This window comes from Dermacentor albipictus, chromosome 8, assembly GCF_038994185.2.
Source record: "Dermacentor albipictus isolate Rhodes 1998 colony chromosome 8, USDA_Dalb.pri_finalv2, whole genome shotgun sequence".
Classification (NCBI taxonomy): domain Eukaryota; kingdom Metazoa; phylum Arthropoda; class Arachnida; order Ixodida; family Ixodidae; genus Dermacentor; species Dermacentor albipictus.
In genome coordinates this window covers 5,487,537-5,505,842 of record NC_091828.1, presented here as the reverse complement: position 1 = coordinate 5,505,842, position 18,306 = coordinate 5,487,537, and the positions used below count along the sequence as shown (strand labels likewise).

Genomic DNA, 18,306 nt, shown 5'->3' with positions numbered 1-18,306 from the left:
GGCGAGTTGGTGCATCATATTCTTGTCTTACTTGAGCGCAACTCAGAGTATGAGGAAAAAGGACAGGTGACAGAATCAGGTGACAGTATCCTGTCACCTGTCGCTGTCTTTTATACTCGAACTGAGTTGCGCTAAAGCAAGGCGAGAATGTGTTCAAGATACGTGCATTCGGAAATCACGATGTCACCGAGATAACACCTGCAAATCTCACTTGAAGCCATGCCATACGGCATCCATGAAATCTTCGAATGTGGTGGGGGCGTGATATGGGCCAAGTGGCATTCCACAAAATTCATACAGTTCATCTATAGTACATACCAAGTTACCCATGTTGGTGTCAGAGGGTCGCTGAGCAGCGGCACGCACCTAATGGCGCAGACTCAGTGACTGAAGTTGGCATCCAGGGGGTTTATAGAAAACATGCACAGACCGAGTAGAAAACACTCACTGCTTCAAGCCGGCGTCAGAGCTTCTTCGAACAGCGACACCTACAAGGTCTCGCATCTACAGTGACCCATGTCGGCATGAGACATTAGCTGAAGAGCGGCGCGTATGCACACATTGCCACCTACCCTGTGACCGAAGTTGGTCCCGTAGTTGGTTTCGAACGCTATACCCTCAAAACAGCAACACAATGCACGGCCCATTCGACCACGGACTGCCCAGTGGCCCAGGTAGACGGGAAAACGGTTATAATAAACATACACATATATAAAGAAATATAGGTTAGTGAAAATATACGCAGCTCCAGAAAAGTGCGTGAGGTACCCTAAGAAAGCCAGCGCATTCAAATAAGACGCCGAATGGAGATAGTCAAGGGTATCGTCAATTCGCAAGAGAGGATAAACGTCTTTTTTGTGATGGAATGTTGTCGACACGGAATGCAGAATCTCCAGGTGTCATTTTTTCTTTCTGAAAAAAGTTACTGGAGCTTTCCAAGGACTAGATGACCCTTGAATTATGTACTTATGTATCGCTTACGTAGTGTGTCACGTGCATGGTCATCAATTATAAAGTTTTCTTGAAATGAGGCCAGTTTCAGGCCCACTGGAAAGACCACTGACTCAGTCGAGTACCTTATGGTCCATAGCTCAGCACGCCTTTTCGGTACGGACTCTAGGCAATGGCGCAGCATTACATTCTTCTTTGTGCAATTCAGATGGACAGGTGCCACTGCCGCGTCAAGCGCCCACCGGTAAATGTTAGAGCAGGCAATCGGAACGCATAGAACAAAGAAAGCCGGCATATATTTAAATCCAGAAGGCATAACGCCTTAGTAATCGCAGTTGAATGCAACTGGCTGAAACGCCACCGGCGACGCTTGAGGCCCTTTGCAACCGCTGTGAGAGTAGGCTGCGTCATCCTAACGGCCTTTACGCCAACCTAACCTACGCGAAGCTAACCTGCCGTGGGCGACACGCAAATGCAATAATCCTCACGGCGTGACATCTGAGCTTTGCCAGCGGCGTTTCAGCCAGTCGCGTTCAACCACGATTACTTAAGGCGCTGTGCCTACTAGATTTTCAATATACGACGCCGGGACAACTGTATTTCGAGGAGCTGGAACACCGTCTTTTTTGGCCGAATCCTCCACTTGCCCGTCAGGGACACGGGCGCGTAAACACATTTCTATAGTTCTGCAGTCAACAGTGTCACCGTACATCCGACGGAAATCAATGCCTAAAATCGAGTGATGTTAGGTTCTTGGATGTATCGTAAATTTCTTTATACAAACTTACCACCTAGCGACACTTCTAAGGCTCTAATAAAAGCTCGACGGGTTGCCATTCAAGCCACAGAATGTAGTCGCTTTGTGCAACAGAAACATCACTTTGCTTCCTGAAAGGCATTTGAAGGCAACACTCATGTAAAACAAAAGCACCAATATCCGCCAATGCCACTGATTGTAGCCAAACCATCAAAAAACGAAACTCGCACTTTGTGTTTTAACATAAACAACACTGGATCTATCTCTTTCTGCCGCAAACCTCCAGAGACCTAACCCCGATTGGCCGTGCTGTCTCGTTTTCCTGAGATGGTGATGGGTATCGACAGCGTGGCGAAGGAGACCGGCGCAACCAAGGTGCTTTAGGTGGAGCCACACTTCGGATAGAGACAGTGGAGTTTTTCTGCAAGTTAGCGTGCCACAAGCTGGTACTGGGGCGCGACTGGGCATACCAGCACGCATGAAAAGGTGGGACGCCAAGCTGCGTAGAGGTTGGTTGTCGCTGATAAGATGGCACTTGCACCTGATTACAATATCTCGACAACTGGCGTGGCGAATCACAGCAGTAGCACAGTGGCGCCGTGATAAGTCAACGCGGCCCTTCGAAGTATTCTGGCAGGTTGGCCTGTATACGCCGAGGATTCACGTAATTGTGACGCACATCATAACCACTCGTCGGTTACCGGAATGAACGATCAAAACGAAAATGCTGAGCGCAACTGGACCTCGGAAGGTTGGTTCGTCCGGACTTCCGTATGCGCTTGCGTTCAGCTATGTCCGCCGTGTTTACCGATGGGTACTGAAAACGCGCAAGCTGCAAGGTAACCATGTGCTGCCGCAATTGGCTGTCAAGGCGATGTGTTGCGCCCCGTGACATGTGTGCACTTTTGAGCAGCTCGTCACGAATTATTTGACGGATAGCTGAAGAACAATTGACGGTTGAGATTGCCTCAACGCTGGCCACCGCTGTGACGTTGGCCAGACGAACAAACATCGACGTTCTACGCTGTTTCAATGTTTCAAATGTGCGGCAATGCCGTATAACCTCAGATACCGAGTCCAGACTTTCTCGACCGATCAGCAAGTCATATACATTCGCTCCGATTTTTTGAGCAAATGTCCAACTTTGTCTTTTTCGGACGTTCATGTGACTGCAGAGCTTGAAGATTTTATGAAAATAAGTCGTTCAGGTTTCACCGGGTAGCTTAGTTCTTCTTGTGAGGATATCATCAGCACGGTTCTTTTTCACAGCAGGCTCATCACAACATTTCTTTATCTCCTTCACAAGGTGCTTTCATGTCGTTTGCATTTCTTCATGGTTCCTAAACCATAGAACAACGGTATCAGTAAGAGAGAAAACGCCGTCCTGTAGCATTGCGACAGAATTCACCTTGTTGCAGTTACACGCCCCATTGAAAAGGCTGAGCCATTGCTCCAAATCTTCATTCCTTTTCCCAGTGAAGGTGCGTGGCTCGTTGAAAAAGTCGCAGTTTCACTATAAACGCGAAGCATAGATTACCATAGAAAATTAGCAGACAGCCATACAAAGTAAGGATAGTACTTTCCTCGGCCGTGTCAACTTGTAAACATACATTCCCTTGCTAAATAAATCAACAAGCACAGTATCAGCGAACACAGTCAACGTAAATACATCACACTCGATGACCAGGTACACTCGCTCTCAAAACGCTGTCCTGAGGAAACAGAGCAGCAGCAGCGAGTGGCGTGACCTTCGTGTTGTCTATCGTTTCAGCGCAAACTGATCGCCAAGAACACACAGCACACACAAATCTACGAGCCATCAACGCACCTAGACTCTGCCTCCAATGCAGATCGCCCTCAAGACAGGGCCGCACGACCGCGCACAGCCGCCACATAGTACGCAGTTGCCGACGGAGTAGAACGCCGCCCCCTCCCCCCCCCCCTTGTGCCTCGCACGCGTCGCAGACGGCATGATTCCTCCCGCTTTCCTCCTTTCGCACGGGCGAGATTGGGCCGCGGTCGACGGCTCCTCTCGCGGTGTTTCACTCGCGCATACAGCGTAGGGCGCGCGGCAACGGTGTTATCGCCCTTGGACTTCGTACGGAACGTCCCTACGGCGCCGACGCCTACGGCAGAAATGTGCCTGGAGTGTCCATATAATTGGAATTACCAAAATACGAATAAGGCCTGCCGGGCACCGCTTCCCGAGCATCTCCGCTGCTGCATGTGTCAGTTGAAGAAATAACACGGCGAGGCCACGACTTCGGCCAAGTCCGACAGCTAGTGGTCTCATTGTTGGTTATCTTACCCCGCACTTCCACCACAATGTGACGTTCACTATGGAGCTTTATTTACAAATGCTGGCATGGCTAACACCGGACAGGACAAAACTGTAGAACGGTCTTCTTTCCCCACCCTATCTCCTTCTCCACCACAATGTAAAAATACTGGCTTTCGCGTAATTAAGAGTAGAAGTAAGCATGAAGTGGCTACCGGCAAAGCACATTTGTTTAAATAATTACGATTAATCACAACCATCTCACAACCACTGCCACCATCTCATAACCAGCCGCGGCGCTCTGGTCGCTGCCGGCGTGGTCACGCAGCGTGGCGCTATCTCTCGAAGGAGACGGCGCAAGACTCTCGCCGCGGAACTATTGCACCACTGGCGTTGAAAAGAGCACGGGCAATACTGTCTCAGCTCCGAAAGATGACAATCAAGTGTACGGTGCACTGTATCTCCCTTTTCAATCGTCGCTGAGGACCTCATTCAAGCAGGACCTAATTAAAGTTCTTTGCCTCTCTGTCTACCCGCCGTGGTTGCTCAGTGGCTATGGTGTTGGGCTGCTGAGCACGAGGTCGCGGGACCGAACCCCGGCCACGGCGGCTGCATTTCGATGGGGGCAAAATGCGAGAAAACCCGTGTACTTAGATTTAGGTGCACGTTAAAGAACCCCCGGTGGTCGAAATTTCCGGAGTCCTCCACTACGGCGTGCCTCATAATCAGAAAGTAGTTTTGGCACGTAAAACCCCATAATTTAATTATGCCTCTCTGTCTGCTTCTCTGTCTGTCTGTCCCTACTAAAATTTTAGCTTGAGTGATATTATGAACAAACATTAGGAAGAAATCGCAAGCAATATCTTTTGTAAATTGTGTGGGCAATAACTAGCGTACGTAATGCGATCCTCTACAAGAGGACAGGGGCCAAAGACTGCATTTTTTAAAGTTTTGACTGGTTGCCAGCATGATCTCGTTTTGCTATCCTAACGTCCTCCTAGAATTGTGCCGTTATTGTGACTCACAGTGTTTGTATCGTCTCTTGCTGAAAGAAACTTTTTCTAAGCACACTCGATTATGATGATGATTATTATTATTATGACGACAATGACGATAATGATGTGTTTATTAGCGCCAGGGCCAAGTGTGGCCAAAGAGCGCCATGGCACTGGTGATGAGTACTGAATTCACTAATGGCTGACGTGACGTGGCTGTAGAGAGGCCTAAAACTGGGAGCTATAAATTGCTGAAAATATGTAAGGAATAAAATTATGAGAATGACTGAAGTAGGGTATGCTATAAGTATAGGATGTACAACAAGGGTGTGATAGCGTTACATGCATAAATATGGACAGGTGACTGTTGAAGACGAGTAGCACAGCAGCCTCAGCGTGTCCCTTGAGTACAAGGGCCCGCAGGCATGTGCTATATTAAAGGGACACTAAAGGTTACTATTAAGTCAACGTGGACTGTTGAAATACCATCACAGAAACCTCGGAACGCTTGTTTCGTGCCAAGGAGATATTTATTTTAAGAGAAAATGCGTTCTGAAGCGTCCGCGTACCTCTAGCGCAGTTCAAATCGCCCGCCCTCCGATCGAGGAATACTGACACCATGGTCTCACAGTGACGTTGCGCCATCGGTGATTAGAACGGCGTCCGCAGACGGCGCTACGGCTTTTCTGCGCAAAACGCAAACGCGCGGGCAGAAACAGAGCCAAGACAGAGCCGACAGCAGAGCGAAAGCGGGAGTATGGTGGCTTGCGTAAGGAGAAACGAATTACGGCCCACGGCACACGGAGAGTCCGTTTTCGTTAAACTATATGCTGCGGCGAGCTCGCAGCGTGGTTGGCGTGGTCTGTGAGCCTTTTGGCACTCCCAACAGGGCATAAAAAAGTGCGAATCGACGCAAAACTCGGCCTAGAAACGTGCTACGCCACAGCCAAGCTGGCAGGACTCAGATGTCGTTTCCCGCACCGCCACCAGGCGCCGCTACTATACCTCAAACTCCAGCGCAATACGCCCATAAGCTGGTACTTCATTCTATGACGCAAACTTCGACGCTCGTCGCAATGGACCCTGACACCGACAGATTGGCTCGCGATGGTGGGCTCAACTTCAGCGATTTGAGCACCGACGAGCGCGACCTGCTGCTGAGGGCTCACACTGCCGGCGTCGTTGCGTACTACGACGGCGGCCTCGACACCGGCTCTCCGTAGCGGGAAAGCAACGAGGGCTTCCCACGACATCGCATGGACGTGGCATTCTCGCTGCTTGTTCCAAATGAAAGTTTCGCGAGCCAGCAGAACCCTCGCAGCACGACGCGATAACGAAAGTACTTAAACTCCAAAGCGTGCGCGGCGCAGAGTCGAGCGAAAACGAAACTTTTCGAACACCCATATTACTGAAGGGCAACGTCAAAATGTTATTTTTTCTTAGAATCGAATAGACGTATACAAGTAGCATTTTTTTCCGTCTTATAATCGAATGAAATGATATTTTTAATACGAGTAGTTGAGTATTAGTAACACAAATTATGAGGAGTCCTTTCATCATCGGGCTAGTACCGGAATGTCGCTGGGGGGTCTCAAATCGTGTCATGCATTTACCTCAATTTGTCGGTTACTAAAGCTCTGTTCGCGATTAAATTGACGCCTTAGACGTTCTAGAGCATTGCTCTACCACTTTAACTCTAGTTTCTGGTAACCTTTAGTGTCCCTTTAAAGGGACACATCGCAACCGTGGCCTCTCGCAAGAGGCCGTGTTACGATTTACTTGGACAGAAAACGTGGAGCATGTCAACGTCGTTTAAAAAGGCCAAAATAGATTACATGTCAAATAGCGGTTCTCTGCCTAGAACAGTGCCACGTAAAGTGGTACACACTCAATATATGCGAAGGGGAAATGTCTTTTTCTCTCGACTTGTGCTTCGCGACATTCTAGGAAGGCATGCTGAACACCGAGTGTCTCCCCACATCTACTACACATTGGACGTTCACCGCCAGTCAACAAAAAAACTGGAGGACGCTTAAGCTTCGCCTTCAAGAGTGGAACGCGATAGCGTTATCGCACCCCGTTCGCACCACCTGTACTCAAACGCGCTACGCCAGCCAAACGTCGCGGTCGGCACAGATAACCGGATCCCGACGCGCCATGACGGCGGACGCAATCATGGGGCGAGTGGCGCGCCACGTGTCGGGGCAGCACCGTACATTGCGAGGAGGGGGTCTTCTGTGTTTGCCGCAAGGTGGCTCTGCGTGTGCGCAGAGCGCAGAAGAAATGTAGAGAAAACTGAGCATGTGTTGGTGGGCTAGTTGGTTAAGCATGATTACAAACACGGCGCCGAATAAAACAACACACGAAGAAGGGAAACACGAGACAGCACGTAGGCGCACTAACAACTGAGTGTTTTATTTCTTGACATAGCAATATATAGCTGCTGTCAAAAAACAACAAGAACTAAACAGGGCAGTCATCTGCATCGCACAAGGAAGCGAAGATACAGAAAAACATTTCAAGAGTCACTCTCAAGATATGCCAGTTCCTTTGTCGAAAGCGAAACTGAGGCTTCACTGATTCACTTTTTTTGATTGACGCTTTCCATCAAATCCTTCACTTCAAGGATTTGATGGAAAGCGTCAATGACTGCATCGATAAATTTGGAGCAATTGCTTTCCAGAATGCCTCTGGCATAGCAGTAGGTTCCTTTTTGGAACTGCTGTCCGTTTACCTGAAGTCAACGCACATAAAATGGAACGACGACGTCTTTCTACAGAAAGAGGGTGTCTGTATAGGTTCGTGCATAGCCCCTGTTTTAAGCGACATCTTTTTAGCTTCAAAAGACAACCTGTTAAAGCAGTGCATATCGGGGACAAATGTTTTGCAGATCTTTAGATTTGTCGATGACTTTTCAGTGTTCGTAGGTTGTGACAGTCCAGAATTGGAGACCCAGTCATCATTAGTATTGACAGAGTTTAAAACAGCCTTGCATCCTCTAACCCTGACCCATGAGCTTCCGGCTGATAACTGTTTAAGATTTTTAGATTTAGAGTTAACTTTTTCATCGTGTCATGTGTGCTGGCAGTTCAAGCCAAGGGCTAGCAAACCTCTCCTCTCCTACCATTCAGCTCATTCAAAAGTAATAAAACGAGGCATCATTCAATCATGTTTAACCAACGCACTTAACAAGGCATGTGTGCATCAGCTGCAAAGCAGTTTTCATTGTCAGGTCAGCCGCCTCAATGGGGCAAGTTATCCTCACCATGTGATCGTATCTGTTGCGGAAAAAATGCTCTAACAGCTCAAGCATCCTAGCGCTGTAAACCAGGGTCGAGCACGCCCTTCTGAAACCAGGATTGCCATTATTCCATATGTTCACGGCATTTCGCACAATCTCAAAAAAGTAGGTACACGATCTGGTGTTCGTGTTATATTTTCCGCTCCGAAACGTCTTGGGTTGATGTGTGCCAAAGTGAACGCAGGAAATCGCGAAAACAAACAGGTGTGCGCAAAAAAACATGGGCAGAAACATGTCAGATGTGTACAGAAAGTAGTTTATTCGGTCCCCTTGTCGTGCGGTTCAACATATGTAGGCCAAACGGGCAGATGTCTGAATGACAGATTACATGAGCATAGGTATAAGATGGAAAACGAGCTCTCAGGTCATATAAGTGCGCATTGTAAGGCGCACAAGTGCATCCCAGATTTCGATAGAACCAGTGTTCTGTACAGAGCTGACCATCAACTCACTAGGGAGATATTGGAAGCGCTTGAGATAAAAAAGCGCGGTCTTGAATGTATCAGTGAAGCCTCAGTTTCGCTTTCGACAAAGGAACTGGCATATCTTGAGAGTGACTCTTGAAATGTTTTTCTGTATCTTCGCTTCCTTGTGCGATGCAGATGACTGCTCTGTTTAGTTCTTGTTGTTTTTTGACAGCAGCTATATATTGCTATGTCAAGAAATAAAACACTCAGTTGTTAGTGCGCCTACGTGCTGTCTCGTGTTTCCCTTCTTCGTGTGCTGTTTTATTCGGCGCCGTGTTTGTAATCGTAGAGAAAACGTACTTCGCTACTCGTGAAACTGCACGGAGACTGGCAATCGACGCCCGACCGCTTTGCAAACGTGTCCTGGGTTACGACCCCAACGAAGTACTTGGGAGTACCTCTAGAATGCTACCGTGATAGCGCGACATATTGGACAGCGCAGACGCATGATACACGTGGAAAGGCGGAAAGGTGGAAAGGAACAAACTTATCGATTTTTGCTAGAGCCACCGTGTGCAATCTGTTCTTTATTAGTAGGCTGTGGTATGTAATGCAGGTGTTCCATTGTGCAAGGCTCAATGTACAGAAGCTGCATCGAATTTTCGCCATTTTCGTGTGGGATGCGCAATGGGAAAGGTGCAGCCGAACAAATTTGTTCAGAGTCAAGAATGGTGGATTGGGCCTGGGACACCTTTTTTTGCGGCAGATTGTGAACAGGTTTCCTTTCCTACGCGACGTCAGCGATCCTTTTCTGCGCACCGCATGCCATAGAGTTACTATACTGACTCGAGAGGACAAGCTACGCATGGGGCCCATGCATTAAAATCGGGAACCGCAAGAGCGCCGCCGAGTTGCTACGCGCCGAGGTTGCCAGCTCCTCAGACGCTTGCTAGACTTGGTGACAGTAGTCAGTTTTAATTCGGCAACAGTAGTAGCGTACCAGCATGGCATCTCGCTTGTAGTGTTGTGATGTGTGCGCGCAGCCGTGTGTTTGGGCTTTATAAGTTGGTTCTTTATGCTATGTTGCGGGACGGTGTGGGTGTGGTCCATGTTGGCCGTACAGCTGGCAGTTATGCAACCAAGGGATGATCCTGTTCAAGTTTCCGGCGGTATGCGGTTTTCAGCGGTCACGCCTGTTGCAGGAGTGTCACTCGACGACGTTACGAGCTCGGGTAACACCGAACTTAGTGTCACACATTCCTTCCCCCTCCCCCCCTTTTGGCTTCTGCATTGGATTGGCGCGGCTCGCGATGTGCTTGCGCGCGCTTTTCCGAGCGCAGATTGATGTGCGCCTGGTTTCTGCACTACGTATTTACACGATCACTTTTCCGAGCGCAGATTGGTGAGGCTTTTATACGATCGCTTGTCGCTGCTTTCCTTTCCTCTGGTTTGATTCGGCGTGGCAAGGTGCAGGCGCGCATATTTGGTGTGCGCCTGCTTGCTTGTGGTCTTTGAACACATCGCTCGCTAGAAAACGCTGCGCCGCTGGCGTACCGTGTACGTAAGCGCGCAGCAATGCCGGGAAACATTCATACAAAGGCAAAGGGTCAGAACACTGCGCTTTGTTTTTCATTACCTTGTCACGTACCTTCACACTGGGTAGCGCCGAGCGATCGCTTCTAACAAACGCAGAAATGAGTCTTTGCAGCGCGTGTGGCCAGTAATTCACTACCCAACACAGCCATGTGAGGTGCGACTCCAGGCGGAAAGGAGGTGGCGCTTCACTTTCTGCATGCCAATAACTTTCCATTTTTTGCGTGTGAACGCCCGTGATCGGGTCCACAAATTTCATGCTGTCTGGTTTAGTTTCCCATTGGAGATTGAGGCTCGCTCCGTTAGCATCCACTAAGTTCGGGATGCAGATGTATGCGGCCCATTCATCACTGTGGATGGTGGTCCCCGGTTCAACGTTGGCTGCAATAATGGGGCCTAGCGTCGCCGCATCTCGTCTGTCGACCTTGAATAGCCGAAACTGCCCGGTGGTCACGCAGGTCATGCCGAATACCCATTGTCCAAGGTCTGCAATGCCGCCGTGATTTTGCCGGCTCGGCGGAACCTCGTCGCCCGTCATCAGGCGGCCTCGATTGTGTTTTCGCTTGCCGCGAAGGAGGCATTCATCAATTTGCACAATCCTTCGGGGCCACCGAGTGGGTGTCGCGCCAGCAGCTCGTCCCGCACGACCTCACGAGCTATCACGGGCGTTCACACGCAAAAACTAGCAAGTTAATAAACTGAAGCGCCACCTCCTCTCCGCCGGCTGCAGGGTAACTGCACCGCTGCTGGAGTCGCACCTCACATGGCTGTGGTGGGAGTCAATTAATGGCCACACGCGCTGCAAAGACTTATTTCTGCGTTTGTCAGAAGCGATCGCTCGGTGCTACCCAGTGGTAAGGTACATGGCAAAGTAATGGAAAACAAGGCGCAGTTTTCTGGCGCGCTTACAAACACGGTACGCCCGCGGCGCAGCACTTCCTTATATATAAGCGCGAGCAGCGAGCGATGTGTTCGAAGACCAGCGCAAAAAAGCAGGCGCACACCAAGTATGTGCGCCTGCACCAAGCCGCACCGAATCAAGCCAGAGAAAAGGAAAGCAGCGACAAGCGATCGTATAAAAGCGCAGTGCACAAACCAGACGCACACCAATCTGCGCTCGAAAAAGCACTGTATAAAAGCCTAGTGCAGAAACCAAGCGCACATCAATCTGCGCTCATAAAAGCGCGGGTAAACACGTAGCGAGCCGCGCCAATCCAATCCAGAAGCCAGAGGAGGGGGGGAAGTAATCTGTGACACTAAGTTCAGTGTTACCCGAGCTCGAAGCTGTGGTCGGATTCCTCGTTGGCGTTCCGTAATTCTCTTCGCACGGGCGCTGTATGTTGCAAAAGCCGCTTTCGCGATCTATCGTCGCGACGATAGATCGGCTTTTTATTATGATAAGTAATGATCCAGCTGTAGGGCACACGTAACCGACAAACGGAAGTCGCAGGAGAGCACCTGAGATGATAATAGAGCAGGCGGCGCAGGAACTCCAGGGCACCCAAGGGACAGTAGGGGGATCAAAGCTCGAAGCAGAACGGTACGTAGGTTGGGGCTGCCGAGGCAGGTGTGTGCCAGGGAGTGTTCGCACGGGCAGCTCCCCTGGCACGCGCAGCGGTGCCTCGCAAGGTCGAGATACTTTAAAGGCACCTGCGCCCATGAACTTTCTTTTGCCTCGGCGCAGTGAGCACGATTAACGAGAATGATGTGGCGGGCATCCGGTGCAGTCGCGAATGCATCATGACAAATGTAGCTCGTGTCGCCTGGCGTCTGTAGTAATATCAGAGTTGGTTGTATGAACTTTAGGCACAATACGCTTTGTTACGGTACCTTAACGGAATGGGTCTAGAGGATGGTGTTGGTACATTTTTTCATACCGCCCTAATCCTATACCCCCACTACAAACACACACATACCCCCTTTATTTATGTATACATACAATTCCTTGCCATGACGGATCATAGCCTCCTTTATTTTTGAAAAATAGAGGAGGCTATGGACCGATTGACCAGTTCAAGTTGTCAACTTGTCAGTAACTGTCATAGGAATCACTCTAATAAACACAATTCCACGATCGGATTGTTTACTTTAATTTTTTGTTGTAACACTGAGGACTACATAGAACTTTAATTGTTATATGTGAGAGAAGTATGTGGATATCACGAGCTTAAGCCAATGTGCGATTCACCGACAAAGCAGCTGCTACAACATGAACTGCATTGAGGGCCACACAACACATACGTAATTAAAGGTGCAAAATATAGGGGGAAGCTTCAAAATACGCTCTGTAGCACTGCAAAGTATAATATATCCCAGGTGAAAATGTTTTTCCTTCCAGCTGGATTATGGAACTGGAAATTTCACCCAGCTGGATACTTTTCTAGCTGGGAAGGCAGCTGGAAAAAATACAGCTGGGTGAAATTTCCGGTTCCATAATCCAGCTGGAATATATCCCAACTGGAAGGTCTTCCAGCTGGATCCAGCTGCAAGAAATGCCAGCTGTAATTCAGCTGGAAGAGGTTCCAGCTAGAATCTCCAGCCCGGACTGTGGGTCTACAGACCCACAGACCGGGCTGGCACACAGCACCGGTCGCCATGGTGTTGAGCCATGGCGACAACACCATGGTGTTGAGCCATGCCCAGGTGAAATCCCAGGGTGTAAGCTCGCATCAAGCAGGATACAAACTGGCCAGAACTCGCATGGATCTTAGCTTGCTGTCGCAAGTCACAGTTTCTAATGTGACTGGCCGCAGGACCAACTGGTTCGGTGAAACTACATGTAGCCAAAACAGCACGATGCTGAAACTTGCAACCATTTATTTGAACACTTGCAGCAAGTGTTCAAATAGATTGGCAGCAGCAAGATTGGCAGCAGTAGCAGCGGTGTGCATTTCAGCGCTCTAAGCCCGATCCTCTGTACTTTTGCAGACTGCACTCAGGTGTGACGTCGACAGTTCTACGCTGGGATCTTCCAAGTATCCAACAAGAAAGATCACGGAGCGCCTATCTGCAGAGAATCTTCGCCATATCAGCCGCTGCTGGCGCTGTCATCTACCAGGAGGCTATAATGCCATCTTCGACTGGTCGTTTCTGAGCGCTCTGGAGCGCTCTCGCGAGCGGCGTTGTCTTCGGCTGGTTGAAAGAGGGTGCCCGCCCTGCGTTCGGCTGGTTCTTCTCGATTGCTCTCCTCCACCTTCGAGCGCTCTGAGGCGCTCCGAGCCCTGTCGTCGGAGCAGTCGTCGAAATTGAAACGTCATCGCAGAGCCGCGTCGCTGCTGTTGGCGACGGCCCACCGTAACCTAGGCAACCTAGGCCACTGCGACGAACGCTCGTCCCGCCGGCGCGTCCGCCGGTTTTCCCGGCAGCGCAGGGAGCTTTCGATAAGCGAAACATCGGACGTTGGTAGTAGTCACGTGGTTTAGCATCTGCCATTGCCTCCTCCGAGAGCGAGTCGCACGTTTGGCTTGCGCGCTCGTCCTCTACCTCTGAGCTCGGGGAACGCCGGATCTGCCCGACTCTGCTTCGGGGGATGGAAGCGACCAGCCGAAGATAGCATAAGACTGATCCCCGAGAGCACGCCCATCACATTGGCAGCAGTAGCAGTGGTGTGCATCTCAGCGCTCTAAACCCGATCCTCTGTACTTTTGCAGGTTAGTAACTGCATTATTATTTTTGCGTAGCTTTTACTCTTACTTTTGATATTACCGCTGCTGCTGCTGCCACAGTGAAATATGTCTCCTGGAGGGCAGTGCAAAGTATGTGAAGAAGAGTGCGATGATTCAGAGAAATCAATGACATGCAGTGAATGTGATTGCACGTACCATACCGGAAAGTGTGCTGGCGTATCCGACACTACAGTAAAATCGAAGGGTGAAGCGTATCGCAGAGCATGGCGATGCACAACATGCCGACGCTCTACGTCGCGTTCACAGCTAGCAGAAAAGATGGCCAAAAAACCTGACGCGCAAGATGATGTACGCGTGTGGTTGAAGACTATTAATGACAAGCTGGACCTATTGCTGCCCCTAAAAGAATCCGTTGAGAGTTCGGAAGATGCTGTTCACTTCATGAGCGAGCAGTACGATCAGCTTCTAACACGCACGGAAAAAAATGAACACGATGTCGCGGATATCAACGGAAGGTTGCTAAAGCTTGAAGAACGGGAGGAGGTCACACAGCTTAAGGCCGAGGTTGACTCCTTGGAATGGCAGAGCCGTAAACTAAACCTGGAATTCCACGGAATGCCGCAAACTTACAATGAAAATTTATTGGAAGAAATAAATGGCTAGCAGGAAAGGCCGAGCTCCCACAACTTTTGCAACATGATATTGTGGCGATCCATCGACTGCCCGCTCAAAAAGGAAAAACGCCAGGTGTTATTTGTCGCTTTGCCAAACAAATGAAGCGAGATGAATGGTGGCAAAACCGGAAGAAGCTGAGCTGTGTAGATGATAAGTTGTTTTTGCAAGAAAACATAACCAAACGAACTCGTGCACTTCTTTTTGAGGTGAAAAACTGGGCAAAGATAAACGGTTTCAAGTACGTCTGGCATCACAATGGACGAGTACTCGTGCGCAAAACTGACGGCGAAAATGCGGTGGCCATTTCAAGTTCTAGCGACTTGAGTAAACTAAGATAAGGAACATGGCAGTTTTTGAGATGGCTAAATGATAATCATGGATAACGTCGACGCGGAACGTTACGTCCTGCCGCATGGCTTTGAAAGGCACCTGGGACCAGTATATAAGAAATCACTGAAGTGTTTTGATCTAAACATACGATCAGTAAAGCATAAAGTACCCGAACTTACTCTTTTTTTCCAGCAGCTTGATCACGTGTTTGACGTGATAATGCTTACAGAAACATGGAGCACAGATGACTCAACTGTTTTCCGTCTTCCTTCTTATCAAACTTTCTATGCTAACCGGACCAGTGGTCGCGGTGGTGGTGTATGCATCTTGGTAAAAAATACTTTCTCGTGTGAGTTACTTCAGGCGTTCTGCGTAAGCACAAGCGACTATGAGTTTATTTCGTTGAAATTGCAAAGGTTTGTAATCGCTGTTGTCTATCGACCTCCGAACGGAATGATGACACCATTTTTAGAATACCTATGGTTTTTTTTGCGTTTGTAAATTATTACCATTTCGATCTCATTTTTGGTGGTGATGTGAATATTAACATGTTGAGCAGTGATCCGTCAAAGGTTAAGCTGGATGTTCTATTAAAATCCAATGGCCTTACAAATGTTATTAATCTTCCAACAAGAGTGACACTGAATACGTCTACATTGATTGATATTTTTGTTACAAATGTAATGCCGGAGAGAATAAGAGCTGGAGTTATCGCGGCTGAGTTGAGTGATCATTTGCCTATATTTTTATGCTGTAGTAAAAAGGTGAACATGAAACAAAATTCGCCTGCAAATTTAATACAGCGTATTACGCCGCAATATCTTTCCTCATTTGTAAACAAACTTTCGTTGGTACTGTGGGACACTGTGTATAATATTACAGATGCTTGCGCAGCTTACGAAGAATTCCTTAAAATCCTTCAACCTATATATACAGAGAACTTTCCTTTTGTACGCTTAAAACAAAAGAGAAAAATTCGTAAGCCCTGGATAACCTCTGACCTGGCAGCAAAAATTCGGGAGAAAAATACAATGTTTAGCAAATTTATTAAGAACAGAGATCCAGACGCACTGAAGAAGTTTAAAACTTTCCGTAACTGTTTAAACAAAGAGTTAAAAAGAGCAAGAAAACATCATTTTAATAATTTATTTACTTCCCTTTCTGGCTGCTCAAATGCTCTCTGGAAGAAGTGGAACTCAGTGTTACAATATAATGTCAAAAACCAATCAGTTCGTGAAATAAAATACAATGGCAACGCGTTGTCAGAGAAGGCGTTAGCCAATGCTTTCAATGAGCATATTGTGAAATCCGCGGGTCAAATGGCAGCAACGAGTGATTTAAAAAATGTTTACTACAATAACAGTTCAGTGTTCCTTGACCCTGTCACTGAAGCTGAAGTGACAGAGCCTAAATAAGCCTAAATAAGCCTAAATAACAGCAGTGCGTTGGATGTTGACGGGATGCAAGCGAAGCCTTTTAAACATGCTGCCTCTTTGCTTGCTCCATGCATACGGCACATATTTAACTTATGCCTCGAGCAAGCGATATTTCCACCCCAAATGCAAGTTGCTCGTGTTAAGGTACTCTATAAGAAGGGTGACAAGAACGATATGGGCAATTACAGGCCTGTTTCTATACTGCCCGTGTTATCAAAGGCCTTTGAAAAGGTAATCCTCAAGAGACTGAAAAAATTCGGACAGAAACACAACATCTTGATTGACTGCCAGTATGGTTTCCGTGAAGGTTTGAGCACTGAATCGGCACTTCTTGCACAAAAAGATTATATACTAGATCAAATCGAAAAAGAAAATGTAATACTGGGCATTTTTATAGATTTTTCAAGGGCATTTGACCTTATTAATCATGAACTGCTCATTAGGAAGCTAGAACGATACGGTATGCGAGGTGTTGCTGCTTCTCTAATCTATTCATATTTAAGAAATAGGCAACAAATTGTAGATATAGAAGGCTTTCACTCGGATCCATTAGCAGTTTCTTGTGGTGTGCCTCAAGGCAGCATCTTGGGACCATTTCTTTTCAATCTCTATCTAAATGACATTGTAAGTATATGTCCAGAAGTAAAATTCGTCATTTATGCAGACGATGCTAGTATATTTTTGTCAGCAAAAGAAACCAACCAAATAGTTCGCAACGCCAACGAAATCCTGGGTAAGCTTGAAAAGTGGACAGAAGAAAATGCCTTAAAAATAAATGTACAGAAAACAAAGGCAGTTTTGTTTCACGCTAGAAACAAGAAGATAACATTAAATCAAAAGGTTCTGCTTAACTCAACTCCAATTGATATAGTGCCTTCTATTAAAACACTGGGCGTCGTCTTCCACAATAACTTGTCTTGGGACGAGCACATAGATCAGTTAACAACAAAACTCTCCCAAGTAATAGGCCTCATATATCGGAACGCAAGCATACTACCACGCAGTGTAATGATGCTAATCTACAATACTTTATTTTGTTCCAGACTTAATTATTGTCACCTAGTTTGGACCTCTACGACGCAAACCAATCTGCAAAAAATCCATGTTTTGCAAAAAAGTTTCTGCGAGTAATTGCGGATGTACCCAGGTACTATCCATCTGAGCCCTTATTTCGCAGCTACAACATAATGCCAGTAACAAATATTTATGATTATTGCCGGTACAAGCGATATAAACAAGAGATAAAAAATAATACTTGTTTCTTGCGTCAGTTAGCGAAGTTGAAATATCACTCTACTACATATAATACGCGAAATTTTGAAACATGGGCAATAAATACTTGTAGGACAACATATGGCTTACAAATGTTAAGAAACCGGCTGCCAAGGTTATTGAATACCCTACAGACACAAAATATAGAGCCTGACAAAATTACTTTTGCGGACCTTCGAAAATACTTTAGTGCGTAGAAGAAGAAAACAAAAAAAAGGAAAAAAAAGGAATGGTATAGTTAGTGCATAATATTGTTGCACTTTTACCGCGGAGTTATCTGCGCTTTCTGCGGTTCATTTTTGTGTGCGCTGGTCTCTGGTGGCGTTCTTGCATGGATAAACAGTGTCTTGAAAGCTGAATGTTTGCACTTCATAATTGTATAACTTCAACTTGTATTGTATTACTTGTATTAATTGTATCGCAATTGTAATTGTATTAATTGTATAACTTCAAATTGTATAACATAATTTGTATAACGATGTCTGAATATGGAATGAGTTTTATCTTTATGTATGCATGGATTTCAGTGAGTGCTGATTGTAACTCACATATATTTTTTTATAATTTGCTGACTGCTACGTGAAGTTGCCAGTGCGGGGGCCTGTGGCCTTGTCAAGCTGCAATGCGACAGCTTTTTCTGCAGGCCTCCGGCATCGTGTATTTCGGATGCAAATAAAGTTATTAT

At 47.3% G+C, this 18,306-nt stretch overlaps 1 pseudogene; it reads left to right on the top strand.

Moving 5' to 3' along the window:
• The first annotated feature begins 14,226 nt into the window (after positions 1-14,226).
• On the top strand, positions 14,227-14,998 carry LOC135908166 (uncharacterized; annotated as a pseudogene).
• Positions 14,999-18,306: the final 3,308 nt, after the last annotated feature.